At 48.5% G+C, this 21,541-nt stretch overlaps 1 protein-coding gene across 6 annotated transcripts in view; it reads right to left on the reverse strand.

Moving 5' to 3' along the window:
• CDK19 (cyclin dependent kinase 19) overlaps nucleotides 1-21,541 on the reverse strand; it is a 1,825,462-nt gene that overhangs the window by 32,166 nt on the left and 1,771,755 nt on the right. The window lies entirely within an intron of this gene.

Genomic DNA, 21,541 nt, shown 5'->3' on the forward strand with positions numbered 1-21,541 from the left:
CATGGTAATTTAAGGCAAAGCAAACAGGAGTATGTCATTCTGTTGGCATACTGCAATACGTTGGTATAGCCAGTGTGAACATGTTTTCATATAGTATCAATACTGCCATTTTGTGCAAAGCAAACATGAGTATATATCCTTATATAGGAATTCTGGCAAATATTGGCACAGCCAACATGGAAATGTATTGGCACAGCCAATGTGAAAATGTTTTTATACTGGCATATATCGTGGGCATTGTGAAATGTTCATGTGCACAGTTGGTGGCTTGCATCTGTTACATATTTGGATTGGACATACCCTAACAAAACCAATTGCAAACTGTTTGACATTTTACATACCTTTTCCACTGACAGTTTAGTTGAATATGCAACATTTTAACCCATTATTATACCCCCATCCCGGAACCGCCTTGGTTGGTACAGGTATAGCTACATCTATAGACGTTGCCAGTAATGGTCACTTTAAATCACCTAAATGAAGCACTTCAGGCATGTGATTTATAGTGACTGTTACTTGCATAGATAGGTTGTGGCTACAGCCTAATGAAATAATTGAAAGTGCTTGTATTTAGTCTACTGTTGTTGATATGTCATTTCCTGGATTTGTCCATGTGAACCAACTGTAAGTTGTATGGCCTTTTACCTCTTTTTTGAAAAATTGAGCTACAAACGGATTATTTCAGTACATTATTTTAAACCATTTTCCCCACTTTATGGAAATATTTAGGCCCCTCCCCTCAAAATATTTAACAGGCATGACTGCGCATGAATCAAACATTTACTGGATATTTTTGTTTTTTCTGTAGATAAAAAATTATAACTTGTATGACTTTTCATCCCATCTTCTATATCTATAAAAGTCGAAATGTGTTTGCTTGTGGTGGGATTTGTGCCAAAGTGTGTTCCTTATACAATTGTACACCGTTTCACCAATCTGTTTCCCCGATTCCTATTAAAGCACAACCCTGTACGAATAAGAGGGAACACTAAACTGTAAGTGGAAGCTTGTCATCAAAATGAAATCATGCATGCCTAAATTAGTTTCTAGAGAGAAACTTACTTCTTGTAACATATTGAGCAATTGTTTAGCAATCGTAGACATTGCTGAAGTCAAGATATTGATATTGATATTTTATTTCTATCGCACTCGTACACAAGTGTTTCAGAGCGTGACAAGGCAAGGGAGGGGTACAGGGGAGAACAAAACAGCGATCTTACTAGGCCCAGTGACATGGAGAACGCGCAAGTGCACGGGAGAGGGGGAGGGGAAAAGTACATGGAAGGGGGGAGAAGTGGAAAGTGCGAAGCAGAGGAGAAACAGATAAATAACAATAAATAAATAATAAAGGCAAGAAACAATGGTAGTGCAGCCAGCAATTTGCAAGTGCTAGGTTTAAGGCAGCAGAGAGGGTAGGTCTGATAAGTGCAGGAAGAAAAAAGGGGGGGCCTATATGGGTACAGATACAGACCCCAGTGCAAGGGGTGGCCCGGAGGCAGTGCGGGAGGGTGGCAGGGTGAGTAGGCACCTGGGTCCCGAGGACAGAGGGTGGCCAGGTGCACGGTTCCAAGAGAGAACAGATCAGCAGGGGAGAGGGGGAGCGAAGGCAGAAGAAAAGAGGAAGGTCTTGAGGTGCTTCCGGAACCAGGGTTGGTTCCGGAAGAAGTTTTAGAGTGGCAGGGAGACTGTTCCAGAGCGAGGCCCCAGCCGAAGACAGAGATCTACTTGTTTCTTTGAAAAACGACTGACCTTGAGGGAGTTGGAGGTAGAGGAGCGACGAGCTTGAGAGCAGAGGTATTTGCGGAGGGATAGCTGAAGGAATTTTGGACCCAGGCCCCAGAAAGCCTTGTGGACAATGCAGAGGGTTTTGAATTTAATCCTTGCATCCACTGGGAGCCAATGGAGAGATTTCAGAGCTGGAGAGATACGATCCCAGGGCTGAGGCCAAGGACAAGTCCTGCAGTCCTGTTCTGGATTAGTTACAGAGGGCGGAGAGTAGAGGCAGGTAGATTTAGAAAGAGGCTGTTACAATAGTCCAAGCTAGAGAGAACCAAGCTAGAGAGAACCAAGAGAAGAACAAGCATTACCCAAACCAGTAGACCAAACACTTTCCAGGTGAAACTAGCCCAATTAAGAATTGAACATTGTTTGAAAGTTGTTGAAGCTGCTGTATACCCAGAGTCCTGTGATTGAAGGGTGAAAAGGTTATGCAAAGCTGGAAGAGGGGCAAAACAGCTTTGGGGTAACTACTGGAAACACAAAAGTGTACATGAAGTTGGGAAAGGGAGTTGGGGGGCTTGTGAAAATAACACATTTCCTGATATGTAGAGCTGAGACTGTTCAAGTTAAGAGAAAGACACAGGGCCTCATCACGACTTGGGCGGTAACGGTAACGCTATTAGCGTGGGCGGTATCAGCCCTACCGCCGAACTCCCCGGCGCTAATAGCGCCGGATCACGAGTTCGGCGGTAATGTCAATCCCCATTCCCCATTGAGCCCATTCGGGAATGCCCCATTCCCCATTGAGCTCAATGGGGAAATTTCGCGCTAATACCGCCGGCGGATTTCCCGCCGGCGGTAATAGCGCAAATTTTCGGCGGATTTCCCCCCAGCTCAGAGCTGGGGAGAAATCCGCCGAAGTCCTGCTTTGGCGGACCCTTAAATCCGGCGGTAATAGCGCTACCGCCGGATTTAAGGGTTACCGCCAAAGTCGTGATGAGGCCCACAGTCTGGAAGCTAAGACAGATTTTGTGGTAGATGCAAGACAGAAAGGCAGAGAGGCAGCCCTTTCTCACCATATAAGAAAGAAGAGTGCCTTGCCAACCTGTAGAGGTTGAAGTGTCTTGTTGAAGTTGCCAAAATTACTTTATATTTTTCAAGTTGCAGCAGAAGCAGTACAGCTGTGTTTGTCTATCATTTTGTCAGAACATTATTTGAATGTAGTAAAAGCAGTAGTAAACTGTGGGGCAAAGGAACCTGCTCTCACAGTATCATTTGCTGAAGGGAGTTGCTAAGGAGAGGAAACCCCAATAAGAAGCATCCTGAAAAATTGTATTCTATACGCTGCAGAAGTTACAAGAAGAAGAGTTGTTGTCAAGCAGCAGTGGTACTTTTATTTGAAACTCTATTAATTCTTTCCTGGAAGGAAGCTATCCAGGAATATCATTGGTGCTCTTTTCTTTGTGGACCTTGGAAAAGGAATCTTTTCATCAAACGAAGAAGGAACAGTTACCAGTGGAGTTTTGTTGGAGGGAACTTTTGTCTCTTTGGGACTTTTCAAGAACTGATTTAATACTTTTCATTTCCTTAGAAAATGTTTACTTTGGGACATTCCTGTGAGAGCAAGATCTACCCAGGACCAGTGAAAGTCATTAAAGACACTGGTTATTTGGTAATCTTTTATTACTGTTGTTTATGTTTTGTTTTGATTGTTCTGTTTAGTGTGAAGGCCAGTTTGTGTATACAAGGAGGTTATCCCTTAGATCCTGGTAGGGAATCCCCTGGTAGAGTAGGTTTAGTTAGGGGTTATTTGCAGTTTTTGTTCTTTTAAATGAGAAAACTAAACATAGTTGTGAGCCTCACATTACTGAACCCTTACAGAAGACTGTCAGCAAACACGCCTGTCATGCTCTTTCTGTTAACATCCCCATACTTTGGATCAGGTAAGGAGCTGGAGTTAGATGGTGGGAAGAGAGAGGGCTAAGGGTGATACACGGTGAATACAATACAACAAAGTAACAGCTCAGGTGCTGGGGTTCTTTCTGATCTCATGATGAGGCATTATTTAGAAGGTTCCAGTCAGTCTTTTGTAACAGCATGAACCCTAACAAATTTGCTGATGGCTGACCTCTGCTACAAAGCTAATGTTTTGCAGTGCTGTGCCTTTACTCAGCAAATCAAAGGCTGCCCTGGCTGGAAGCACCGAACAACCACTTGCCTCCAAGATGCACCCCAATTGGCTGCCAGCCACATCCAATTACGCGCATCGGCTGAGCCGGGAGGCGAACCCGGGTGTAAGGCCCATGTCTCTCCCTGTCTGCCCCAGGCTGCCTGTATTGCCGCTGCAACCACTAAAAGCAATCCAGTTGCACTAGCTACTATGCTAGCTACTACGCTAGCAGCTCCCCCAGACTGTGACCATCACTGCACCGCTTCCAGAAAGTCACCCAGGTAAAATGAAGCCAAGGTCCTCTTCATATGCTCTTCCCCTGAGTGTAAACACACACACCACTAACAGATTACACAATGCGTAGGCCTGCACGCCCGTGGAGCATTTGGCCCAAGGACTCTGCAAATGGCATAACCCGAACTTTTTCTTGCCATCACCCACCAGATTCGTACCCTAACTGTTCACGTGTACCATGCGCCTTTGGCCTTGCACCCTGGTAACCTACTGGCCTAGCCAGCCAGCTTACCTCTACTCTGGCAGAGCTACAACCCATGGTTGCACTCATTTCGGCCACAGCGTTTACTTGTTCACAGTCACCAGAAGCATCCGAGTGCTCTCCAATACCTGCAGCCTGCTACCACTCACAACACGGCATCCAGTCTATACATTCTGTGAGAAACCTGAAGGTGTCTCCCTAGCTAGTCCACGGGGATCTGTCATTCAGGTGGCCTGGACACAGCCATCGCTTTTGGATCCAGTTCCTGCGGGTGGACTTGTGCGGGAGGATCACCTGGATGGCGGGTCCTTGGGGAGCGGGACACCGATGGGTCAGACGCTGTATTCCTCTTCTTTAAACACCTTTTCCCCAACCTACCACGTAGGATATTCCAAAACACTGTCCCCCCCCCTTTTCCGACACAAACACTTTGGCACAACACAAAAGGCAACAGACTAACACCAGAGCCATTTACCTGACATGTCCCAATACAAGGGTCAGGCAAAGTCAGGAAAGATGCCAGAATCACACACACCCGACGGCCCTTTCCCTTCTCCACAGGGATAAAAGGTGGAGCACGACAGCACACTATGAGCAAGGCAGACAGCATGACGTGAGAGTTAACTCAGCACAGCAGTTCAAAAGGAGGAGAAAGACAGAGCGATGTCCACAGTGAACTGTTTTTACAAAATTTGACAAGGGGTCTGATTTATTGAGTTGTCGAATAAGACTGTAAGAGATCTGCACCCGGAATAGGGGATCCCAGGGGTGAGACCATCACCCAAAGCTGTACGTGGTACAGAACTTGTGTGTTTGTTTGTTGAAAGTATTAGGCCCTTGAAGGCAAGAGACTTTTTATTGAAAAGAGACTTAACCATCGAAGAGCCTGATAGCTGGAACAGAACTGTTGGCTCGTGCAGGGAAAGCTTGAGTGTGTGCTGTGCTCAGGAGATCCACCTTGTCCTGTGCTGAAAATGTGGGGAAGAGAAAGCCCTGGCAATCACATCCTGACTTATTATTAGTGAACACTTTTTCCTTTATTGAAATCCCTATCCCACACACTTTCTGTAATTAGTTGTAAGGATTTGGAAATAGTTTATTTTGTTTAGTATAGGCCTTTTTACTTTGACAAGACGCCACAAGGACTGCCTTATTTTTCATTTGATGGTCGGAGCTTGCTCCCATCTTCGATTTAGGTTTGGCATTTTTTAACCCTGCATTTAAAGTTTAATAAACACCCTTGAACTTTGATCACTTGTGGCTATCTTTACTGTTACCACCATGAGTTCCTTACAATTCCCACAGGTCCTTCCTCCAAGATAACATAACACCAAATGACTAATCTTGCCACAACCGACTCAGCTCTTCTAAGTGCTCACACCTTATTACCTTTGACTCCATGGTCTGACACTCACTTCGCAGATGATATGGTATGGTACTGTTTATTCGTAAAGTGCCTATATACAAAGCAAGTGTTTCAAAGCGCTCAAGGAGGGAGGGAACAAGGGGAAAAACACAACAGTCATTGAGAGACCTTGAATTTCTCAATGATACAAGTCTGCGCAGGCAGAGTGGGTGCATGGAACAAGTGCATATAATACAATTAAGGGTGTAGATAACAGCAAATAGGTCTGACGACGATTCTGCAGTTTTTCTAAGTGTATTGCGGCGCCACCATGCAAGGAGGAGAGACAAGAGAAAAAACAGATACACGATCTTCAAGGCATGGTGCATTCAGATTGTGCAAGTGCACAGACAGATGCAGGAGAGGGGGAGGGGGACAAGTGCAGAGGGTGGGGAAGGGGACCAAGTGCGTCCAGTCAGTCAGTAGCTGGGGTAAGTGCTGAGAGATGCCACTCTCATGGGTCATTGATCAAGTGCAGTAACGATGAGGCAAGTGCAAGGCCTGGAGGCAAATGCAAGAGGACTGGCGAGGGTTGCAGGGACCTGTGAGACTCTGAGGTACACCAGGCGGCCAGTCAGCAGGCTGCGCGGAAAAGGAGGGCGAGAGGGATAGAGCGGAGAGAAAAGTTAGCAGGGTAGAGGGAGAACGAAGGAAGAGGAGAAGAGGAATGTCTTAAGGAGTTTCCAGAACCTAGGGAGATCAGGCTCAAGACGGAGCGTGGTAAGGAGGCTATTCCAGAGGGAGGCCCCTGCAGAGGATAAAGATCTCCCTCCGAATCTCTGCTTGGAGAACCAGCTCACTCGCAGAAGGTTGGTGGTAGATAAGCAGAGGGCCCGGGAAGGACAGTATTTAGGTATGCAAAGTTGCAGATAGGTAGGTCCCAGGCCCCAGAAAGCCTTGTGGACAAGGCAGAGGGTATTGAACTTGATCCCTGCAGCCACGGGGAGCCAGTGGAGGGATGTCAGCACTGGAGAGATGAGGTCCCTCCGCTTCAGGCCAAGGATAAGTCTCGCGGTTCTGTTCTGGATGAGTTGCAGAGGGCGTAGAGCAGAGGCAGGGAGATTGAGAAAGAGAGGCAGGGAGATTGAGAAAGAGGCTGTTGCAGAAGTCCATCCTTGAGAGAACCAGGGCTCTGGATACAGTGAGCCACTGGGGGAAGGGGAGAAAAGAGTACCTCTGAGGGGGTGTAGCTGGTAGAAATGTTAGTGGGGAAGTAGAGAGTAGACTCGAAGATGACCCCAAGGATTTTTGCCTCGCAGGTGTGAGCGGGCGCAGGGCCAAGGGAGGCCGGCCAGAGTGGGAAAGCAGGAGCAGGAGTCCCAATGCGAACGATCTCTGTCTTACTGGCGTTGAGGCAGAGGTCGTTTGCAGCAAACCGTGACTGAATTGCAGAGTTGCGTGTCATCCGCCTAACAATGGATGTTAGAGATGAAAGTGGCAATCACACGTGCAAGAGCAGCCATGTAGACATTAAAGAACCAGGGGGATGCGTTAGAACCCTGGGCAATGCCACAGGTTGAGTGATAGTAGAGAGAAAGGACCCAAGTTCCACCTAGGACGGGCAGTCAGAAAGGAAGGAGGTTAACCACACCAGAGCCTGACCTGTGATTCCCAGGGTGTAATGCAGACGTGTGATCAGGAAGTTGTGGTTTACTGTGTCAAAGGCAGAGGAGAGGTCAAGAAGAATGAGGACAGAGGGAGTGTTAGTGTTGAGATTTGAGAGCAGGTCTTCACAGGTGTTCAGAAGAGCAGTTTCCGTGCCTCTGGATACTCTAAAGCCAGACTGATGGTTGTGGAAGCAACCAGCAGTTTCAGTGTGGAGGGTAAGCTGAGAGATAGCCAGCTTCTCCAGGAGTTTGTCCAGGAAAGGGGTGATAGAGATAGGGCGGTAGTTTGCCTGGTCGGCAGAGGGTTTCTTAAGTAGAGGGTGCACAAGGGAGTGCTTAAGAGAAGTTGGGCAAACTCCAGTGGCAAAAGAGCGATTGCAGAGATCAGCCAAGGCTGGAGCGAGACAGTCAATGTTGTCCTTAATGGTTTTGGAGGGGCAGGGGTCCACCTCTTTGGATAAAGCCTTCATAGACTGGACTTGTCTGGCGACCTCATCAGGTGTGAGAGAAGAGAAGAGAAGTGGTGGAGGGACCAAGGGAGGCTCTGGAGGTGATGTGGACGAGAGAGAGGAAAGGATGGCTTGGGTTTTTGCGGTGAAGTGTGCAGCCGGGGCTATGCAAAGGTCCTGGATTGGTTTAACAGAAGAGAAGTCTGCTGTAGGATTGGCCAGTTCCTTACATACTTTCAAAATTCCAGCCGTGTTGTTTGATGCCGCAGCGATGTAGGCTTGAATAAAAATCCTCTTGGTGTGGATGCATAGTCGATATTGCCTTTAAAGGAGGCAGCAGGCCAGTTTGTCAGAGGGTTGCATTTAAGAGCAACCAGATCAGAGTTGTACCAAGAGTTGCACTTTTTGGAATACTTCAGTCGGATTCTCATGACAGGGGCAAGAGTATCAAGGGTGTTAGAGATAGAGAGATTGAAGTTAGCAAGGGCTGTGTCAGGGTGGGAGTCTGCCGCAGGAGTAGGAGGCGGAGAGTAGGTGGAGGCAAATGCAGCCGCAGTCACTCTTTTCATGGGTCTGGTGACTTTGAGACAGAGTGGCCGCGCCGGGTGTGCCGATGCGAGAGGAGAGCTTCAAGTGTGATGAGAGAAGAGAGTGGTCCATCCAAGAGAGAGAGGTAGTGAGAGGGTTAGAGAGAGGGATGTTGGTAGAGATGAAAGCATCCAAAGTGTGGCCCGCTGTGTGCGTGGAGCCAGAGGGTAAGATAGAGAGGGAGAGAGAATTGCATAGGTTGCGGAAGGGTCCTGAGGAGTCAGGAGAGTCCACATGGATGTTGAGATCACCCAGCAGAAGGAGTTGAGAGGAGGAGGAAAGTAGAGAGGAGGCCAGGTCATCCCATTCCGATAGGAAGAGAGTGGATTATCCTGGTTGCCGATAGAAGGCGGTCATAAAGAAAGAAGATTTAGGAGAGAGTGAAAGCATGCAGAATAGGTACTTGAAGGAGGATTAGGCCCGAGTAGGGATGATGGACAAAGGTATCCATTCTGGGAAGATCAGGGCCACTCCCCCCTCCTGTCACCTTGGGCATGGGCACAGAAAAGATCTTGTATCCTTCAGGGAGTAGTGTGTCAAAGCTCGTGACAGAGCTGTCCTTGAACCATGTCTCCGTGATGGCGAGCACATCAAGATCCATGGGTTCAAGGAGGTTGCAGATATCAGACAAGTGTTTGACAGCATAGTGAGAGTTGAGCATGGCAATATGAAGCAGTTTGCCATCTTTGAAGGTCTTGCACGGGGGGCGCAGATGACAATCGTCCCCCTAAGGGTGGCAGCAGAGCCAGAGGTCTAGGGGCGGTTGGTGCAGGAGCCAAGGCCGACAAAGGAGCCGGGACAGTGAGGAAAGGCGAGGGCTCCTGTGCAGAGGAGGAGGAGGAGGAGGGAACAGTAGGCAAAAGAGCCTGTGCGTAAGAGGAGGAAGGCACAGCAGGCAAGGGAGCCAGTGCAGATGAGGAGAAAGGCACAGCAGGCAAGGGAGCCTGTTCAGGGGGAGAGGTAAAGTTTGAGAGGCGTCATCTTGACAGGAACACTTCTCATGATGCTATTGTGACCGATGCCAAAGCCGAGTGCAATTACTTAGTTCCTGCCCACATGCCTGGTGCAAATGTATTCTATGGTTCCTGTTATGATGTGTGCTGCCCCCATGCCCAGCTCAAATGTATGTTATTTTTTTTTATTTTTATTTTTTTATTAGTTAATCTCAGTTAAACCTTAAACATTACTTCCATAATCCATTCCTAAAATCCTTCTCCCTTAAAATCCCCTTCAGACGCTACAATCCAGTCCAGTAGCGTATGCCCTTAGTTGCCATTCCCATCGTTACAACTTTCCGTTCCCTAAATTTGTTTTACCAAGCTAGTTGATTGGATAGTTACTCCAATCTATTTCCCAATTTCTTTCAAAATCCAAAACCATCTTCCTCTTGATTCAGTTTCAATGCTTCGACGAATGATGAGTTTGACTGCGTATCCTGAGGAGACAGCAATGTGGTTGACATGGCTGGTCACAGTGAGTGCAGAGTCGAGGAAGATGCCAAGAGTTTTGACGGACAATGCTACCGGTATTCCATTCAAGTCTCTTACCCTTATCCCCTCCCTCTATATTGATGCCGCACCCTCCTAGTACTGAGACTACCACGCACCTCATACACCCCCCTTTAGCCTCAACTTCCCAAAGCCGCACATGGCACCCTGCCTGGGCAAATCACGCCTACATAGACTTCGCTCCAGACTGACTGATCGCTCCAATCCCCCAAGATCCATTACCACCCTGCCTGTACTGACTGTACCAAAACACCACCGCTCGCACCAACTGCATGCACCTCAGATACCACCAAGAACACCTCCATTCCCCCACTGCCACTGCCCCCATCCAAGCCCCCACCTGGCACCCACATGTCCATACCAATAAAGAGCACAAAACACTTTGCATGTGCACTCAACGCTCCCTCTATCTGTGCCCACACCACTGACATCCATGACCTCATTCTTGATAATAAGCTTGATCTATTGGCTATAACGGAAACCTGGCTGCATGAGACTACGGGTGCCGCTATCTCTCGCTCTACCCATGGGATACTCATCATACAAGCTGACAGAAAGGGCCACCAAGGAGGAGTCGCCGCCATCATCTCCAAATCCTCCCTCCCCATCAGAGCCTCCCTCCTCCAGACACTCCCGGCTATAAACTTCTACTGGCCGAGATAACGTACACTCCCCAGACCATCATTAAGATTCTATTACTCTACCACCAACCCAACCATATGGGCACACCTGATGCGACATTACTCTGCTCATCGCCCCTCTCTTTAAGCCTAAAACTAAATGTTTACTCCTAGGTGACTTCAACCTAGGTTTCAAAGACCTTGCTGACCATAAGGCTACAGTCCTCACCTCAGCTCTCAACGTCCTCACCCCCACCCATGACAAAGGAAGGTTCCTTGGATGGATACTCTCTACCAATATATCCGTCCAAGTCTCTTCCATCGATGCTGTACCATTGACTGACCATGCGCTAATCTGCTTCACCATGGCCACTGCCCCCTTCACCTCCCACAAAACATGTGACCCCCCCCACGTTACGGCCAGACGCACCTGTAAACGTACTAAAAAAGTAATTGAACCAGTCATCCTGGCCTCTTTCGACTCATTGCCCCCTAGCACTAATCCAGAAGTCATCCTCTTGGCCTACAACACTGCGCTCCTCAGAACTCTACACCAGCTGGGCCCCCTCAAAACCACAACACGCAAAAAAAGTAACGTCCATAGCTAGTTCACAGATTAACTATTCTCCCTCTGCAAACAAAAACGTGCTGGCGAACATATATGGAGGAAAAAGAAAACACCCCCACTAGTAAGGCAGCAATTAACCACTCTGCTAGTGCCTACAAAATAGTCATTCTGACCACTAAAGCCAGCATTTATAATGTCTGAATTACCAAAGCAAGCTCCAATACAAATGAGCTCCTCAATATCCTTAAAGAGCTCAAAACACTCCAACCCCCCCACGGACAGTTTCCCTAAAAACAAAGCTTGGTGCTCCTTCAGTCAGTCAGCCCTAGCAATCAAAACCCTCAGCCTCTGGGACAAAACCACTCTGAAAGAATCCTGCCTCCCGTCCTCGCTGTCCGCACTCTTTGAATCCATCTCTACCACTGCACTCGCCATTTCACTTTTCCCCCTGTCTCAATGACGGAGGTACTCACCACCATCCAACGTCTGAAAGCCTCAAACTGCTCTGGCGACACCTGCCTAGCCCACCTAGTCAAAATGTGTGCTGATCCCTTACCTCCGACCATTGCCAATTTCAATAACGCCTCCTTTAAGTCCAATACTGTGCCCAGCTCCATCAAAGAACCCGGGGTCACACCACTCCTAAAGAAACGTTCCCTTGGCCCCAGCCTTAAAACCAACTCCCGCCCCATTACGACTGTACCCTTCCTCCTAAGAATTCAGGACCGGACCGCGTACTCGCAGCTCCAATCTCACCTAGAAGTTCATAATTAGCTGGGCACCTACCAATCAGGTTTCAGACCCAGACAGTACAGAATCCGCCCTTCTTTATTTAAAGATTCAGCTCCATCTCATCCGGGACGCTGGGGAGCTCGCCATCCTCCACCTCCTAGACCTCTCTGCGGCCTTCGATCTTGTTGACCACATGATTCTATGTCACCACCTCACTGTCTCCTTCAATCTGTCCCCCTAAGCGGCCAACTGGATCAAGTCCTTCCTGTCTGGATGATCCTCCAGAGTCTTCGTGGGATCGGAAGCAGCAGATCCCATACTCGTCTCTTACACTGTCCCTCAAGGACTCAGCCTCTTGCCTTCCCTGCATAACATGTATACCAAACCCCTCTTTGACCACCTGGACAGCCTTGGCATCCCATACACTAACTTTGCTGATGACACACAGGCCCTCCTCAAACTCACGGCAATTACAAACTAGACTCAAACAACATCAACCACATCTACAGCATCATCCATGATGGGAACATGACCCTGGAGTCCTCCTACGTCAAAACCCTTGGAGTCTACTTTGATGCAGAAGTATACATGCCGAAACATGTCAAGGCAGTCGCCTCATTCGCCACCTACTCGACCAAAATGATCAATCTCTCTAGAAATTTCTTTACTACCAACAACTGCCTCACCCTAGCCAGGGCAATCATTGGAAGTAAACTCGCTTATTGCAAAGCTATCTTGGCTGGAATGTCACTGAAAAATATCAATAAATTACAGCCGATCCAAAACAACACCCTCAAAGCCGCTTGGGGCCTGAAACGCTCAGACCATATCTTGCATATTAGACGCGAGGCAGAGCCTTCTAAAAATACATGACAGCTCTCAGAGCTAGCTTCTGAGTCAAAGTAAAATTCTTGAAGTAGTTCTTTGCATGCACTCTGCACTGTTCCACAGACTACAAAGTTTAAGAACAGCTCTTAATGCTGGCCTTTCAGTCTAAACTGAAAATGTTCACGTGTGTGTACTGTGAGAAACCAGAAGGTGTCCCACTTACCAGTCCTCAGGGATCGGTCATCCAGGTGGCCGGGGCATGGCCATTGCTGCTGGATCCAGACCTAGGGGTGTGGGGGCGTGGGGTGGACCAGTGCCGGACAATCACCTGGATGGAGATCCTTGGGAATTGGGTCTGGGACACCTAATGGTGAGACGCAGTATCCCCCCTTTAAAACCTTTACTCCCTCTTTCCCGATCAAGTACATGAGTTTTGTAACTCCCCCCTTTCCTGCACAAACACATATACATTCCCTTTAAATACTGGGAAAAGACAGACTCAGACATGTTCCGGTGCTGTGGTCAGGCAGAATTAGGCAATTACCTGGAACCACTCACAACTGAATCCCCTCTTTGCCTTCCCCACCTGGATAAAAGGCAGAGCATGGGAACACACTTAGAGCATGGCAAGGAACGGGACAGAGCACACGAAGGTGCAGCCTATTGCAGACTGCAGCTGAATCGAGGAAGCCAGACAGAAAGCCACAGAACGAAATAAAGGAGGTGATGCCCTTGGGCTATTGATAAGTAATCGCTGCACTGTTGAAAACTCAGAAGCAGAATGTGTGTGGCAGAGGAGTGAGGCAAGAGAATCCTGTAATGCGTGCTGGAGATACCAGGGGCCCTCCTGCCTGACTAGCCGAGTCAGGTGAAAAGTGCAGCCGCCGTGGTATGGCCCTTGACTTAATGATCAAAGCCATGAGCCGAACCTTGTATACAGCCGGTGAGTTGAAGGCAACTGTGTGAAACCGGGCTGTGTACAAATGAAGGTTACGGGCGGCAACAAAGTGTCCTATGAAGTCGAATCGAAAAGGCGTTTGAAGAAAGACGTGAATCAAAAGGCAGGCCAATAATTGTTTCCGTGATACTCACCCATGCCAAGTAAGCTTTCTTGTAACAGCGCCACGATGTCCGAGGGCAGCTGTGAGCTTTAAGAATGCAAACAAATAAAAAATAAATAAATTGTTTTCTGAACTTTGAGAAGTGAGCGCACGATACGAAGTATCAGAATCGTCCAGCACAGTGAGTGTGCCTAATCGAAAGGTCTCTGACTGCATGTGTCCCATTAACTGAATTTATGAAATGTGAATATGATTTATGAGGAACAGAATCAAAGTGGTGCTGCAAGGGTTTAAGTCAAATTCTTTGCACAATCGCAAGTCTCCGGTTTGCAGTGAACTGTGAAAGTGAAATATTAGTCTGAGCCAGACGCAGGGGGACTCAAAGTAAAAGTAGAAAGTGGTGTGCATTACAGAGGCCCGAGGCAGACGGAGAGAGGCCTATGGTAAATTGTAAAGCGAAAAGGGAGTCTGAGCCCGGTCGAGGGGGACTGAAAGTAGAAGTAAAAAGCTTTTGTTGTTTAAAAAAGTAAACTCCAGAGGAAAGGAACTTTGGAAAATCTTTGATGAACTTTCTTCTTGCAAGGGAGAAGACTTCCTTGACTGAGCAAGAGACTTGTGTTGCAGAGAGCCGATATATGAACTTGGAACCGTGCCCTTGTGCTTAGCCGAGCTGAAGTGTGTTCCAAGGCCAAGTGTGCCACCTATACCCATGGTAAAAACGTGGGGAAGGGGAACCAACTATCCAGTCATCCCGACATATTGTTTCATGACACACTTTTTTGTATTTTACATAATTTCCTACACTGTTTATTGTTTAGAAGACGGGATTGGCAATCCTTTTTTTTAGTATATAGCATTATCTTTATTTTGATGGTTGGAGCTTGCTCCCATCCTTAGATTTAGTGTGAAGGAGTTCCCCCTTTCTCACCTGGGTCCGGTGTTTGCCGGTGTCTTCGATCGCTGCCTTCTTGCGAATGCTCCTGGTCTTTAACAGCGCTGCTCGAGTCTTGTCTGGTTCCAGGTTGCGTTTAGTTCCGGGATCGCGGAGTCCAGGAATCCGGGAGACTGGAAAGGCTAGAAATGCTCGGAATCAGGAAGGGGAAAGGGACAGGAGTGGATTATAGCACTGGGACAAAGGAAACAATACCGCGAGCTACGAACACACGTCTGGGCTACTCTGCAATAGCATTGAGACGCGCGGAGCCGCCGAAGGCGTGGTCTATAAATAGATCACCCTGCGTTCAGCGCATGGAGCGAGCAAGGGCTTCAGCTCTGGACGGCCATGTTGGAAGTAGTACGGAATGTAAGCCCCGTTGAGACAAGGACCAGGAGGTCCAAAAGGGCGTGATCTGAAGTTCATGACAGCATGCCTCCTCCGAAGGCCTTTCCCTCCCGGTTTGCCCGGGTGTATTAGGTGCAATCTTCTGAGCAACCGAGGAGCCTTGATATTTGAAATAGGTTCCCAGGTCCTTTCGCTAGGAGGATATCCTTTCCACTCCACTAGGTATTGAAGATGGCCCCGCTTATACCTGGAGTCACAGATCCGGGACACCTCATATTCCAGTTGGTTGTCAACCAGTAGAGGAGGTGGTCTACTGGATTTTCGAGAGGATTGGATGTAGGGTTTCAATAGGGATGTGTGAAAAACTGGATAAAATATTTTCCAGGAGTCAGGTAGCTTGATTCGATATGAAACAGGATTGATAATCTCCTTGATGGGAAATGGACCATAGTAGCGGGGAGCCAGCTTGTTTGGTCGTAAGTGTTGGGGAAGTAGTTTTGATGACAACCACACTCGGTCACCGACCGTATAGGAAGGACCTGGTCTTCTCTTGGAATCCGCATACCTCTTGGTCTGTAATCTGGCTGTCTCTAAGTGTTCTTTAGCCTCCCGGTGAATGTTGATAAGAGTTTCGATCCAGGAGACAACAGTAGGTACTGGTGTAGGGTAAGGAAGAACCGTGGGCGGACCGATGGATGGAACCCCTGGCTACAATGAAAAGGGCTGGTCTGTAGCGCTGTGTGTTCGGAGTTGTTGTAAGCGAATTCCGCAACGGGTATCAGGAGAGACCAGTCATCCTGGACCTTGGTGGCGAAACATCGGAGATATTGTTCCAGGGTCTGATTTGCACGTTCTGTGGCTCCGTTGGTTTGGGGGTGATATCCTGAAGAGAGGGCACGTTGGATTCCTAGTACCCGACAGAGGTGTTTCCAGAATTGTGAAATATATTGGGGACCCCGGTCAGATATGATCTTGGAAGGAAGCCCATGTAGTCGGAATATGTGTTCCAGAAATGTTCCAGCTAGCTCTAAAGAGGAGGGTAGTTTCATCAGTGGCGTAAAATAGGCCATATCAGTAGACAAATCTATGGTGACCATGATGGTAGTATGTCCTCGGGAAGGTGGTAACTCCACTATGAAAACAAAGGGGGGTCTGGGAATCTCTCTACCAGCACGAACACAGCCCAATGACTTGTTCTTGGGTGAATAACCCCTGGGAGAGACTCTACCAAGTCTTTAGCTCACTGTCCTTTTCACAGAGAAGAAATTTCCCCGCATATCAGCCTTTGTCCTGCCCAGGGGCAGTCCAGCGCCGAAATGCTAGGCAATTCACCTCTGAACAAGAGTACCATCAGTAACCCCATACACGTGTTTCAGCCTTGTTGGGCATCATCAGTGAGGTGAAACTGTTGCCTCTCTAAGAACAGTGAGCAAGGGGTCCACGTCTGGATTGCCCTGTTAACTTAGGGTGAAACCCAAAGTTAATGTATGCAAATAAAGGGGGGTCTGGGAATCTCTCTACCAGCACGAACACAGCCCAATGACTTGTTCTTGGGTGAATAACCCCTGGGAGAGACTCTACCAAGTCTTTAGCTCACTGTCCTTTTCACAGAGAAGAAATTTCCCCGCATATCAGCCTTTGTCCTGCCCAGGGGCAGTCCAGCGCCGAAATGCTAGGCAATTCTCCTCTGAACAAGAGTACCATCAGTAACCCCATACACGTGTTTCAGCCTTGTTGGGCATCATCAGTGAGGTGAAACTGTTGCCTCTCTAAGAACAGTGAGCAAGGGGTCCACGTCTGGATTGCCCTGTTAACTTAGGGTGAAACCCAAAGTTAATGTATGCAAACAAAGGGGGGTCTGGGAATCTCTCTACCAGCACGAACACAGCCCAATGACTTGTTCTTGGGTGAATAACCCCTGGGAGAGACTCTACCAAGTCTTTAGCTCACTGTCCTTTTCACAGAGAAGAAATTTCCCCGCATATCAGCCTTTGTCCTGCCCAGGGGCAGTCCAGCGCCGAAATGCTAGGCAATTCTCCTCTGAACAAGAGTACCATCAGTAACCCCATACACGTGTTTCAGCCTTGTTGGGCATCATCAGTGAGGTGAAACTGTTGCCTCTCTAAGAACAGTGAGCAAGGGGTCCACGTCTGGATTGCCCTGTTAACTTAGGGTGAAACCCAAAGTTAATGTATGCAAACAAAGGGGGGTCTGGGAATCTCTCTACCAGCACAAACACAGCCCAATGACTTGTTCTTGGGTGAATAACCCCTGGGAGAGACTCTACCAAGTCTTTAGCTCACTGTCCTTTTCACAGAGAAGAAATTTCCCCGCATATCAGCCTTTGTCCTGCCCAGGGGCAGTCCAGCGCCGAAATGCTAGGCAATTCTCCTCTGAACAAGAGTACCATCAGTAACCCCATACACGTGTTTCAGCCTTGTTGGGCATCATCAGTGAGGTGAAACTGTTGCCTCTCTAAGAACAGTGAGCAAGGGGTCCACGTCTGGATTGCCCTGTTAACTTAGGGTGAAACCCAAAGTTAATGTATGCAAACAAAGGGGGGTCTGGGAATCTCTCTACCAGCACTAACACAGCCCAATGACTTGTTCTTGGGTGAATAACCCCTGGGAGAGACTCTACCAAGTCTTTAGCTCACTGTCCTTTTCACAGAGAAGAAATTTCCCCGCATATCAGCCTTTGTCCTGCCCAGGGGCAGTCCAGCGCCGAAATGCTAGGCAATTCTCCTCTGAACAAGAGTACCATCAGTAACCCCATACACGTGTTTCAGCCTTGTTGGGCATCATCAGTGAGGTGAAACTGTTGCCTCTCTAAGAACAGTGAGCAAGGGGTCCACGTCTGGATTGCCCTGTTAACTTAGGGTGAAACCCAAAGTTAATGTATGCAAATAAAGGGGGGTCTGGGAATCTCTCTACCAGCACGAACACAGCCCAATGACTTGTTCTTGGGTGAATAACCCCTGGGAGAGACTCTACCAAGTCTTTAGCTCACTGTCCTTTTCACAGAGAAGAAATTTCCCCGCATATCAGCCTTTGTCCTGCCCAGGGGCAGTCCAGCGCCGAAATGCTAGGCAATTCTCCTCTGAACAAGAGTACCATCAGTAACCCCATACACGTGTTTCAGCCTTGTTGGGCATCATCAGTGAGGTGAAACTGTTGCCTCTCTAAGAACAGTGAGCAAGGGGTCCACGTCTGGATTGCCCTGTTAATTTAGGGTGAAACCCAAAGTTAATGTATGCAAACAAAGGGGGGTCTGGGAATCTCTCTACCAGCACGAACACAGCCCAATGACTTGTTCTTGGGTAAATAACCCCTGGGAGAGACTCTACCAAGTCTTTAGCTCACTGTCCTGATGATGCCCAACAAGGCTGAAACACGTGTATGGGGTTACTGATGGTACTCTTGTTCAGAGGAGAATTGCCTAGCATTTCGGCGCTGGACTGCCCCTGGGCAGGACAAAGGCTGATATGCGGGGAAATTTCTTCTCTGTGAAAAGGACAGTGAGCTAAAGACTTGGTAGAGTCTCTCCCAGGGGTTATTCACCCAAGAACAGGTCATTGGGCTGTGTTCGTGCTGGTAGAGAGATTCCCAGACCCCCCTTTGTTTGCATACATTAACTTTGGGTTTCACCCTAAGTTAACAGGGCAATCCAGACGTGGACCCCTTGCTCACTGTTCCTAGAGAGGCAACAGTTTCACCTCACTGATGATGCCCAACAAGGCTGAAACACGTGTATGGGGTTACTGATGGTACTCTTGTTCAGAGGAGAATTGCCTAGCATTTCGGCGCTGGACTGCCCCTGGGCAGGACAAAGGCTGATATGCGGGGAAATTTCTTCTCTGTGAAAAGGACAGTGAGCTAAAGACTTGCTAGAGTCTCTCCCAGGGGTTATTCACCCAAGAACAGGTCATTGGGCTGTGTTTGTGCTGGTAGAGAGATTCCCAGACCCCCCTTTGTTTGCATACATTAACTTTGGGTTTCACCCTAAGTTAACAGGGCAATCCAGACGTGGACCCCTTGCTCACTGTTCCTAGAGAGGCAACAGTTTCACCTCACTGATGATGCCCAACAAGGCCGAAACACGTGTATGGGGTTACTGATGGTACTCTTGTTCAGAGGAGAATTGCCTAGCATTTCGGCGCTGGACTGCCCCTGGGCAGGACAAAGGCTGATATGCGGGGAAATTTCTTCTCTGTGAAAAGGACAGTGAGCTAAAGACTTGGTAGAGTCTCTCCCAGGGGTTATTCACCCAACAACAGGTCATTGGGCTGTGTTCGTGCTGGTAGAGAGATTCCCAGACCCCCCTTTGTTAACTCCACTGTGAAGTCTGTAGCGATGATTTCCCATGGTTTAGAGGGTAGAGTGGGCTGCAAAAGAAGACCCGCCGGTCTTCTGTTATCATGTTTATTTTGGGCACAGGTTATACAAGCCTGGATGTATTGCTGCACGTCAGACTTCATTTTAGGCCTCGATGCCCGGAATGGAGTGTGTCATGAGTGTGTCATGACAAAGGTTTATTATTTTTTGCTGTAACTTCCGTGTAGGAATGAGTAGTGCATTGTCCTTGAATAAGTAGCCTTCCTAGGCTCTTAATTTCCAGAGATTTCATGTTGAAATGTCCTTCCATAATTCCGAGGATTGAGTTTGCGATCGGACTTCTTCCAGGAGATCAACTGCTTGGGCTACGAAGATCGTGGGAGAGAACATTTTAGGAAATTGTCATGATGCCTACCCCCGGAGCACCAGGCCAGGCCCAGCACCCCCGGGAGCAGGCATCATGCCCCCGGATAAAAGCCCAGCGGCCCCTTATAGGGGCTCTTTGCACTCTGTACTGGCGCCGTTGGCGCCAGGCTCATGTTGGACATCAGTCCTGGCGCCATAGGCGCCAGGCTCATAAAGGAAGGTGTTTTGTGCACTTACCTGATGCAGACCATGCTGCAAGATTCAGGCCTCCCTGAGACCTGAAAGGGACTATTTTTTCATTGGGACTATTTTTCCACTCGGGCGTGGCCAGGGAAGGATACTTACCTGGAACTACTTTGGGGGCTAATTAAGCCACGCCCAGACAGTAGCTCACGCTTCGCGTTGTTCTGCATCCAAGCAGCTGAACGCTCACCGTGTCTGCTCCTGCATCTGGTCTCCAGCCACGCCCGCCTCGATCCTGGAAAACCTGTAAGGAAAGAAGAGAAGAGAAAGGTGAAAACCAAGAATTTTATCAAACTTCTTACCTGCATCCGGAACCTTCACGCCAGGGTTCCTGAGAAAAGTCTTTCATTTAAAAGCACCGCGTTGCTTGCTGCAGCGCCGCGCTTCACTCACCTATCCTCGGGAGTTCTTCTGGCTCCACCGCGACTGTCTGCACCGGTCGCCACATCTCTGCGCCCAGGGGAGAGAAGAAGAGACAAAAGGTGAGCAGAAGGAACATATGAGGAAAGCCTAATTTTCCGCCATAACACTTACCGGTCTTCTGTTGGTGGATCATTCCTCATTTCGGGTCGGCACCGCTTCGTTGGCAGGTTGGCAGGTACCGCACCCCGGCCCCAATGGGGAAAGGACAAAAGACATTACTGGAGGAATATAAAGACATTAAGAGGGATCGCCCCCATCGCTAACTCACCTGAGTTTACCATTGGCAATTCAATCCCTCAACGCATCGCCTTCATTCTGCACCCGAAATAAAGGACAGATCACAGGTTAGGAAGGCAACAGAAAAGGAGGCTCAACACTTGAACTTTTGTAATCTTCATATTTACGGCGTTCCGCTCGGAAAAGTCAAGTGGATTTGCCAGCGCCATTCTGAAAACCAGTGAAGTAACTGGACAAACACGCGCCCCCGCACCAGAAGCAGGATGGAGAGTTCATCCTTTCAAACCATAAGGTGAGCTTCAACCGGGGATTTCGGAGGAAGTTAGAGAAGAACGAAGTAGGTAAGGGGGGAGCAAGCACACTATTCTGCAGATTGTTAATCCCCTTTCTCATCTGCAGAAGGATATTCCTACGGGCCAGACAAGCAAGATTTGAGGGTCCTGTTCAGTCGGTGTTCCGAGTTCTGCGCATCACGCTCAAGAGGCCACAGCCACCCAGACTAGACCAGCGCCTCCGTGGGAGTCAGGTGAGCGTTACAGAAATGCCTTATCTTCAGTGGTCACGTAGTCAGGACGGCGAGACAAGGCGTCAGCGATCAGGTTCTGTGATCCAGGGACATGGGTAATGTGGAACTGATACTGGGCAAAAAGTAGGCCCAACGTGCCCGACGACTGTTCCTGCACTCCAGTGACTGTAGAATCTGAAGGTTTTGATGATCAGTATGGACTTGGGCAGGATGTCTGGCTCCCAGAAGTAGGTGTCGCCATTCAGTGAAGGCTTGGCGAATGGCTAAGAGTTCCTTTTCCAGGACGGAGTAGTGCGTTTCACTAGGAGTGAAGGTTCTTGACAGATAAGCAACGGGGTGTTCCAAATCGTCCTCCATCTTCTGCTTCAACACTGCTCCT

This window comes from Ambystoma mexicanum, chromosome 4q (assembly GCF_040938575.1).
Source record: "Ambystoma mexicanum isolate Mex_15411 chromosome 4q, UKY_AmexF1_1, whole genome shotgun sequence".
Classification (NCBI taxonomy): Eukaryota; Metazoa; Chordata; class Amphibia; order Caudata; family Ambystomatidae; genus Ambystoma; species Ambystoma mexicanum.